We start from the raw sequence: 9,866 nt of genomic DNA on the forward strand, positions 1-9,866 counted from the left end.
CAGAAATATCAGATGTAGATATAGAATGAAAATGCACTGATCTTACCTGCCATCTCTGCAGCACTGGAAGGGCTAGGAGAGAAGTCAGCTCTTTATACACCTGCACCAGGACAGAAATTAGCTGGGTCTAAGATGGGTGTGGTCAAAAAACTGGGACCAGATTGAGCCAAGAGGAAATATCTACTGGTTTGCTTTCCTGGAATGATCTAGAAAGTGCACACTTCTCCATTCCTTCTGACTTCCTGCTTGAAAAATCAGATTAAAAAAGAATGAAGACACACCTTTCTTTCCTGCAAGTGAAAGAGATCAGCTTAATTTTATGATGGTAAAAGACCATGGTGGAATTTGGCTCCTTTTTCCTAGTTGGTTGACATCTCTGACGGTTTGGGAAGCCAGAAATGGATCGTTTTGCCAATTCATTTGTGGAGCATCCCAAGATGCACATACAGCACGTGTGAATGGTGGGCCTGCCACTATTTGTGTCCAAGCAAAACAAAGTTGTGTTCCATCAGGGATTTGTAAATTCCTATAAAATATTTGCTGATTACTGAGGATGACACAGACTGGTCAAGGAATGAGGCAGTAGCACAGGGCAGGGTCAAGTTGTCTCTAAGAAAATCAAACTGAAAGAAATATGGACAATCCTAAAGTTGTAGCTGTGCCAATACTTAGAAAGGAACAAAGTCTTGAGCCAAATGATGTAATTAATTTCAATGTGAATTATGATAGATGGGTAGGAGGAAATTGTTCCCTGTGAGGGTGGGCAGGCCCTGGCACAGGGTGCCCAGAGCAGCTGTGGCTGCCCCTGGATCCCTGGCAGTGCCCAAGGCCAGGCTGGACACTGGGGCTTGGAGCAGCCTGGGACAGTGGAAGGTGTCCCTGCCATGGCAGGGTGGGACTGGGATGAGCTTTAAGGTCCCTTCCAACACAAACCACTCCATGATTCCATGGTATGCAGGAGGGAAAAGGACTGTACTTCAGTGGACCAACAGGAAGGTAGTAGAAATAATTTAATCCTTTGAACATTGGTGACGCTGATAACAAAAGACAATGCTGAATTTTCTTGCCATCAATCAACATTTTATACCTCCCAGGATTAGGGAGCCAATCCTTCCTACTGTTCAAATATTTTCACAGCTCTAATTAAGCCAAAATAAATAAAAGAAAAGCACATATGATAAAGGAAAGTGCTACCAAAAAGATGTCATTTTAAATCTCTGGGGAAAAAAAAAAGAAGCAAAAAAGAGAAACATGTATGAAGGTCAGGTTTCAGAAACTGAAAATGCAAAGTCAATATTTCTCCCCTAAAGAGAAGTTTGAAGCCAAAGCAGAAGGTGGCCCCCAGCACCAGAGTGACTCTGATCACCCTGCCAGGTGCTCCACTTTATCTATCCAGTTTTCCTTGCAAAACGTGCATAGGCAGAAGTCCAAGTACCTGCAGGGTGGGTTTGCTACTTTTTTTTGTGTTTGTGACAAGTATCTTTGCCACTAGTGACTTAAGGAAACTTCCATGTCTGACCCTCTGGAGCCACCCTGGCAGTCCCAGTGGCACCACCTGAGCTGGGACCAAGGCCCCTTCCCAGCACAGGCGAACAGGGACCTGGGCACAGCCAGGGACACAGGGACATTCCGACACCTGGCAGGAGCTGATGACTCCAGACTTTCCTGTGCTTGGATTGTGGGAGTATAAAAGCCCAGGGCTTCCTCTGTTTGGATCCCTGCTCAGAGGCACCAACTCAAACTGTTATTCTTTTGTTACACTAAGATTAAATTATTTTGAGCACCCAGACATCTGTGATTCTGGTGTGGGAAACCTGGGGTCAAGCTGGTGAGGAAACCTGACTGGGGGAGTGTGAGGGGTGTGGGGAGTCTAGTGGGGTCACTGGTGCCACTGCTGGGAAGGGACCTCAGTCCCAGCTGGGCCAGTGCTAGTGGGACTGCCAGGCTGGAGACAAGGAATTGCCAGGTCAAACAAGGAATTTTCCTTTGCATCTCACTGGCAGGCTGGTGACCCCCACTGCCCTTGGCCAGGGACACTGTCCACCCTGGAGGACACACCTAGGTCCTTGTGGGCAGGTGGCCCCATGCTGCTCCCATGGCTCCAGTGCCCTAGTAAGCAAAGGCTGCCTTCACATTACATGTCATGTCCATTTCTGGAGTCTAAATGCAGTTCCCAAGGCTTTCACATGTCAGGCAAGCAGTCCATTGTCACCTCCAGCTGGGATTTGTGGTGTTCCAGTGCAATCTCTGGAGCCTCCTGAAAACTCAGGGTATCCTGCTCACCAAGGCCAATGTACATTCAGCAGTGTACAAGATATCCAGGCAGCCAGGACAATAATTATCTATTAGTTATCTGACCAACCAGCAGATCTCTATCTTGAGAAGATGCAGATTTCTTTTCTCTCAGGCTCTTGGTATTGCTAACATTACTTCTTGGTCCTGTTCAGGCTGCAGATCTTCACCCCTAAATCCCAGTATAAACCCAGAGCTGTGTAAACCACTGAAGGTGTTTGCTAAAAAGTAGCTGTAGGAACAAGGTCATTAAACTCCAGCAACACAAACAAAAGAAAGAGCTTATTATTGCATTCCTATTTCCCATCTTAATGGCAAAAGGCAACATCCTTCCCTTCCTCATTTGACACCTCTGACATTCCTGCAAGTTCCTTCAGCTTTGTTTTAATAGAAATCATAGAATCACAGAATCCCAGACTGGTTTGGGTTGGAAGGCACCTTAAAGATCATCTCATTCCACCCCATCCCATGAGCAGGTACACTTTCCACTAGACCAGATTGCTCCAAGCCTCATTTAACCTGGCCTTGGATGACAGACACATTTAAATCCCAGGTGTGAACCATGATGTCAATAATGATTAAGGACGTAATTCGGGTACAACTTCAAACATACAAAGTTTTCTCTTCACCTGCCAGTGGTGTATTTTTCCTATATTTCAAACTGTGGACTTATTTACAAACTGAGAGCCAATAGCCTGTACAAGCCAATCTGTCCTTGTCCAGGACACAGGTTTACAGAACTGTATCCAGTGCATCTTCTGCTCCAATAGATGAAGGGCAGAGCTTATAAAGGGATGGAGTGAGCAAGATGAAACAGATAAAAGTGAGAAGTAATAGGTTACAGCACAGAAATTTTAGGACAAGTAGAGGAGGAAAACTTCCTAGCAGCACAGGGGTGACATTTAATAAAACCAGATTGTCTAGCTTTAAAAATAGAAAGGCTGCAACACTAAAAGAGAACTTTAACCCTTTATGGATAAGTGAAAGCAACAACAAGGGATGTTCAGGAGGTGGCACCACAGGATCACTGAGGTGTTCCGAGGTGTCTTTCTCAAGCTGTGCAATGCCCAGGAGTGACATTATCACCTCTTTTGGAAGCTCTCTTTTAAAGACTCAACACCCAAGGCTATGAAGCCTCCTTGGTGCATCTCCACACCTGCCATGGAGTTACTTAGGGTTACATAGCCATGAGAAGTGCTCCAGGTGAGCCCAAGAGGCTGGGGACACACTAGTGAGGACAGGCTGCTTGGTGGATCCTTCCAGACCTCCCTCAAGCAGCAGGCACAGTGCCCAGGGCTGGAAAGCCATGGAGAGGCATCTGTGACTTTCCAGCACAGTGGTAGGACCCACCACACACATCAGGACAAGCTACTGCACATCTATCCACAGAAAATGCTCATCTTGCAAGGCTTAAATGGGACTCCAGACCTTAGCAGCAGCTAGAACACTTCATTTGGGAGAACAACAATCCTTCCCCAGGGGCTGCAGCTTTATTTCCCTTCCCATGGATCAAACACCCTGAATAAAACCTTCAGCTCCCCCTCATGGACCAAATCTCTTCCTGTCCCATCCTTTAGTAAACCTTTCTTCCATCCCTTCCATTCTCTTCCAGAGTGTGAACCCATGCTTAGGCAGGAAAGTGGGAGATGGCTCCTCTGGAGATGGGGCTGGCAGGACTAGAAGACAGATTGCAGGAGGATGGTTTCTCCATTTTCCATATATCCTCCTGCTCTGGAATCAGTTCCCATCTTACCTGGAAATATGGGACACAGCAGAAGCAGTTCTCAGGCCCCTGGAAAGCCACTAGGAGAACACACAGCTTCAAACACTCCAGAGATTTATTTAAGCAAAGAGAATGGAAGAAGCTTTAGATCCCACTGCAGTTTTCATTGTGCCCCATAGCTGAGAGATAGCGTAGTCATTCACTGCCAGGGACAATTTTTCCTGGACTGCAGCTTAAATTCTTAAGAGGCTGAATATGTGAATAGAAGCAAAAAATGGTCACAGATTTTGTGGCTTAATTCCATGCTTAACCCTGTGAAGGAATGCCTGTATGCACAGAGCTTGCAGGGGTTCCTTGGTATTCCAAGGCTCTTCTGTATCATCCTGTGCCTTCACATTGCAACCAGTGACACAAACCATGCTGGTTTATGGTGAGAGCAGTGTCTTTAACACTGCATCAAGTGATGGGAGGGAACACTGAATCAAGGAATCACAAAATCATTTCGGTTGGAAAAGCCCTTTAAGACAATTGAATCCAACCATTCCCCAAACACTGCCAAGGCCACCACTAACCCATGCCCCCAAGTGCCACATCTCCATGGTTTTTGAGCAATTCCAGGGATTGTGATTCTACCACTGCCCTGGGCAACTTCTTCTAGTGCATGACCACCCTTTCAGTGAAGAAATTCCTTTCAGTGAAGAAATTTTTCTTAATACCCAACCTAAACCTCCCCTGGCACAACTTGGGGCCATTCCCTCTCCTCAGGAATGGTGAGAGCTGTGTGCTGGGTCCAGCCAAGTCGGTGCCAGGGCAGGGCTGTCACTGCTTTCTACAACTTGGAAGATTAAAGGGTGAAAATGAGAGTCTGAACATTTCCTTGATTTAGAAGCTCTGCCTCATGACACACCTTGTGGTTTTCTCTATTGCGTAATACTGCAAAGCGCCATTTGTTACAAGAGAAGAGCTGTCAGCTCTCTATTGAACTCAGACTTTTCTGAAAACACATCTTGTTCTTTTAACCAGGCAAGATTGTTTTGTCTGTAAATATGACAAGAAATGTAGATGAAAATAGCTGTTCACTGCCAACGACGCAAGATTAGATAAGGAAAAAAGCCAACAAGATGAAAGAATCAGAGGAATATTGGGGCAATTCCGACCAGTGCAATGAAAGTGAGTCCAGCCAGGTTGCAAAAACAATGGGGGGATATGGTGTCCTCCAGTCTCCTCCAGACACTTCTGCTGGAGCTCTCCAGACCACACCTTTCAACCTCCTTAACCCCCTCAGACCTCTTTTTTTCAGGTCTAGTCCCCTCCAACCTCCTCTGTTAGGGTGCCACTGCTCTCCAGGTCCCTCTGCTCCCACTCTGATCCTCTCCAGGTCCTTCCACTGCAGTCTGGAGCCTCCCATCCTTTTGATATCATGGTGGACCACTCCAGACCCCATTTGCTGATAAATCCAGACCCTGATGATAAATCCCCATGGGAGGGGCATGGAGTGCCAGTGTCATAGGGAAGCTCTTGCACAGCTCTTGGACACAACTCCAGGAACCCAGGGAGGCCTTTGGATGTCTCAGAATGAGACACCTCCCACCAAAACCAAGGATAGTGCTTCTTAGACTGCCCTCCAAATTGGATTTATGTTCCAAAGGAGAGGCCAAGTCACTACAGGCCTTGCTCAGCAAGGATTTCCTCTCAACAGCCACCTTTTCATTCTTTCTCCAAATCTCCTGTTCCAAAAGCCCAAATGCAGGCAGCAACCCGGTGAGAACCACACAGTCCTGGAACATCTCCTCCCAGCTGCAGGACAGAACCTGCCAGGTCCATGGCTCAGGCTGCCTCCAAGAGCCATGCCTGGAGGTGCTGTCAACAGAGGCAAAAATAGGGATATTGTGGGAAGAGGGGATGGAGAAGGCTGGGATATTTCCAGGCTAGAAAAGGAGACTGGGGACAGTTGTCTGAGGACAAGCTTACTGTTGGATACAAGGAGACAAGACAGGACACAGACTTCCCACTATGTCCATCCCCCATGTTATCAGCACCGATGTTGTGGCTGGTACCCATCTCCTGTTCCCAGCACTGCTGGGATGCTTTGTGCAGGGCAGGTGGCAGCACAAACAGCAGTCCCCGAGCTGGATGTGAAGCAGAGATGGCAGAATCCACGTCCAGGATGGGACCAGGTCCTGCTGTGCCCCTGGGCAGGGTTACAACCAGGGGCTCCCGCAAACACAAACTGGACAAGCTGTTGTGATGGCCAAGTGGTGAAGCTATTGGACTTGAAATCAACGAGGTTTCACTGCATGGGTTCAAGTTCTGCTCACAGCTTGAGTTTTACTGTCAGTCCCTGTCCCCCTGGCCCCAGGAGGGTCAGGCAGACACAGGACAGTCACTCCCTCGAGGGACCCTGTGTTCCCATCCCGGCCCTGATCTCTTTACCTTTAGGAGATGGTCAGGAGGGTGTTCAGGGGAGCAGCCCTCTTCTTATCACAGGAAGAAATCCTGCCACAGCATGTGGCCCCATACACCCTGTTCCCTACAGCTGTGTGACACTGTTTCCTGTAGATGTGTCACTCTGCTTTCTAGTCACCCTGTCTTGCTCTTGTCACTCAGCTCCCTACAGAGGTGGCACACGGCTCCCTAGAACTGTCACCCTGCTTTTTATTAACGTGACCCCCTGCTTTCTGCAGCCCTTCACCCAGCTCCCTGCAACTGTCACCCTGTTCCCTGCAGCTGTGTCACTCTGCTCCCAAAGTCCATCACCCTGCTCCCAAAGCCCATCACTCTGCTCCCTGCAGTCCAGCACCCTGTTCCCTGTAGCAGTCACTCTGCAGTGATAGACTGAACTTCATTTAAACAAACTGGGAGAGCTCTGTGATTTATTGTGTCCCTGATAGCCAGAGACTAATGCCTCAAATGTTTTAAAGAGATAAGGGCAAAGGCTGATAAGAAGCAGATCCTGCAGAGGTGGGGTAATGTTTTTTATCATGCCAATTCCCTCCCTTCCAACGACTCCTGACTGGCACAACAAAGCATTTGCATTTCGGAGAAATGGAGCCAAACCGTGGTCATGGCATTAGAAGGGGACATAAACAGTCACAGAACCCAGTGCTGCATCAGACAGTTTAAAACCCCTCCCCCCCCCAAAAATATTGGGGCATTGGCACGTGAGCCCCTACCTCCCTGTCACACACTGCTCCCTACACCCCACCACAGGGGCATTACCCCACTGGCAGCTGCAGGCTGATGGCAGTGGGAGGACCCCCAAAATTCATCCCACCCTGACCCAGCCCCACACACTGGGAACTTCTGAACCCTGAACTGAAACCCAAGAGCTGCTCCAGGACAGCACAGCCACCCAGGAAAATACTGCAATATGTGGTGGCTGTAGGAACCCCTTCCCTGGCTGGGAATCAAAGTCAGGCTGCAGTAGGGAGAGTGCCAAATCTTGACCACTAGACCACCAGGGATGATGAGTGGTGACCACCAGGGATGATGAGTGGTGACCACCAGTGTAGAGTGGCCGCCACCAGAATGACCTGCTGCTGGCATCAACCAAGACCTGAAGGGACAGGGCCATTTGCTCCCCACAGTTCAAGGAGAGGACCAGAGGGGATGGATGCCATAGCCTTTCTGGGGGAATTGGCAGAGATGCCTGTGGCATTGGGAAGCCCCTCTGTGCAAGGGGACCCCACCTGTGTAGGCCAGAGAAGCAGGACATGGTAGTGCCTTGACCCTGACCACCACTGAAGGCAGATTTGGGGAAGGCAGTGACAGCAAATGGTTCAGGAAAAGATGTGGCATCTTCTGGGGGTTCACTAGGGAGGTTTTCCTCCTGCTGCTGGATCATGGTCCCTTTAGGGCTGCTGTGCACTGCCAGGCTCGTGTGACACACACCACACTGGGCACGTTGTCATGAACACAACAATACTGACCCCCAGTGACCAGCCAGAGCTTCCCCAGAGTCACTTGGGGACAAGAACAAAAGTGCAGGTACAGGCTGACTGTCAGCAGAGCCTTTCCTGGGCAAGGGAAATGATCTGAGCCCTGATGCTGGGCAGGGAGTGTGTCTGGAGTCCCCATTCCTGTAGTTTTACAGTAACCTGGTCATCTTGTTTGTCTATGAGAAACTGGCTGGTTGGGGCCAGCTTTTGGAACCTAATCTGGAGCTGTGAAGAGCAGGTAACCAGTAGGTGATTTTTCTTTACAGAAAGTCCTTAGGGGGAGTAGAGAATTCTGTCTTCCTTAGTTTGCCCCACAGAAGAGGAACAAAAAGTGGCTTCCTGATGAACAGGGAGATGGAGAGGGGCTGGAAATGGTCCCCCCAGTCTCCAGGGATTTGGTACCAGCATGGGCAGCAAGAACAGGCATTGCAGAGCCCTGGACCCCTGTCCAGGACAAAAAGCAGAAGGGAGAGCCCAGGGCTCAAGGGGACAGTGTAAGTGTCACCTGTGCCTGCAGCTCCCAGCACAGCAGGGCTCAGATCCAAGGGGAAGGAGCAGTGACACAGAGGATGGAGCTCCTGGGCTGGGTGCAGGGAGGAGACCCCAAGAGGGGAGCAGGGGGTGTCTCCAGGGCCCCTCAGCAGGAGGATGAGCCATGGCTGAGGTGGGGCGAGTGGAAGGGCTCCAGGAGAACGCTGCCCGTGCAGGACAGCAGAGGGCCCAGTGCTCCTTGGATGCTCGCCTGTGGTTGGGAGGGGAAGTAAAAGGACAGGGAGAAAACCTCTCCGGTTTTCAGGGATCGATGCACACAGATTGCTGAAACCTCCCTGTGCTTTGCCTTGTCCATTGAACCTTCCAAAAAATGGTCAGTGCAGCTCCTGTCTCCATGTGAGGCTAAATCCCACCAGGGTCCCCCCCTCAGCCCTTCCATGACCTGGTCTGGTGTCCCAGTGGGACTGTGGGCATTCCCCACCCCCGGCTCCCCCTCACTGTGGTGCCATGATCTCTGTCCAGGTTTCTCTGCAGTGCCTGATGGATCCCAGCTGCCAGATTTGCCAACACCTTTCCTTGGGGAACTGCCCTGCAAGGAGAAGGACAAGGACAAGGACAACGGAGGCAACTCTGGGGAATGTGGAGTAGGCCTGGAGAAAGGATGGAGCCATGACAAATGACCTGGCATCTTTCCAAACCGCTGGCATCTCTGCTGGGAGGACTAGGGCTGCAGAATGCACCTTCAGAAAACCCTGCACAGGGCAAAGCCCCTGAGTGAGGGGCAAGGCTGGGCTGTGTGATGATCCTACAGGATAGTGCTAGCCCTTGGGCGTGTCTGGAGCAGGGAAGGGGGAGGTTTCCTCACTGGGAAGAAGCCAGAGCACTGTCAGAGCAATAATCAGATGTCATGGTTTCGGTTGCCTTTACCAGCCACGACAGAGCATGAGCTCTGGCTGCCTTGCGGTTGGGGGAGCATCAGTATCTTTCTGTGGTTTCTTAGATCTTGATTTGGCCCTGTCTCATATTATGTCACAGGCAGTAACAGTTCCTTCATCTGCAGAACATCTGCCAGCAGATCTGGGAACACCAAACAGGTTCATTTGGGTGTCCCAAGCCAGGACAGTGTCCATCTCTGATGGAAGCTGAGCGGCTGCCACTCACCACAGGCAACCAGGAGGTGACACAGCACGGGAGCTGCTTTTTGGAGCCCTTTGTAGGGCCACGTGGCAAAGGCAGGTGGGGGACATAAAAATAGACTTTCTACAGTCACTGCTTCTTGGAAAGAGAAATCCCAGTGTACTGGTTTAGGGCAAATTTGGGGGAAAACCTCCGGAAGGAGCCCCCAGAAAGCAAACCCCCACGACCGGGTTCGGGAAGAATTTCTTCAGAGAGGAGTGGAAAAAAACCTGTTTATTTAACAA

This window comes from Sturnus vulgaris, chromosome 21 (genome assembly GCF_052056855.1).
Source record: "Sturnus vulgaris isolate bStuVul1 chromosome 21, bStuVul1.hap1, whole genome shotgun sequence".
NCBI classification, from domain to species: domain Eukaryota; kingdom Metazoa; phylum Chordata; class Aves; order Passeriformes; family Sturnidae; genus Sturnus; species Sturnus vulgaris.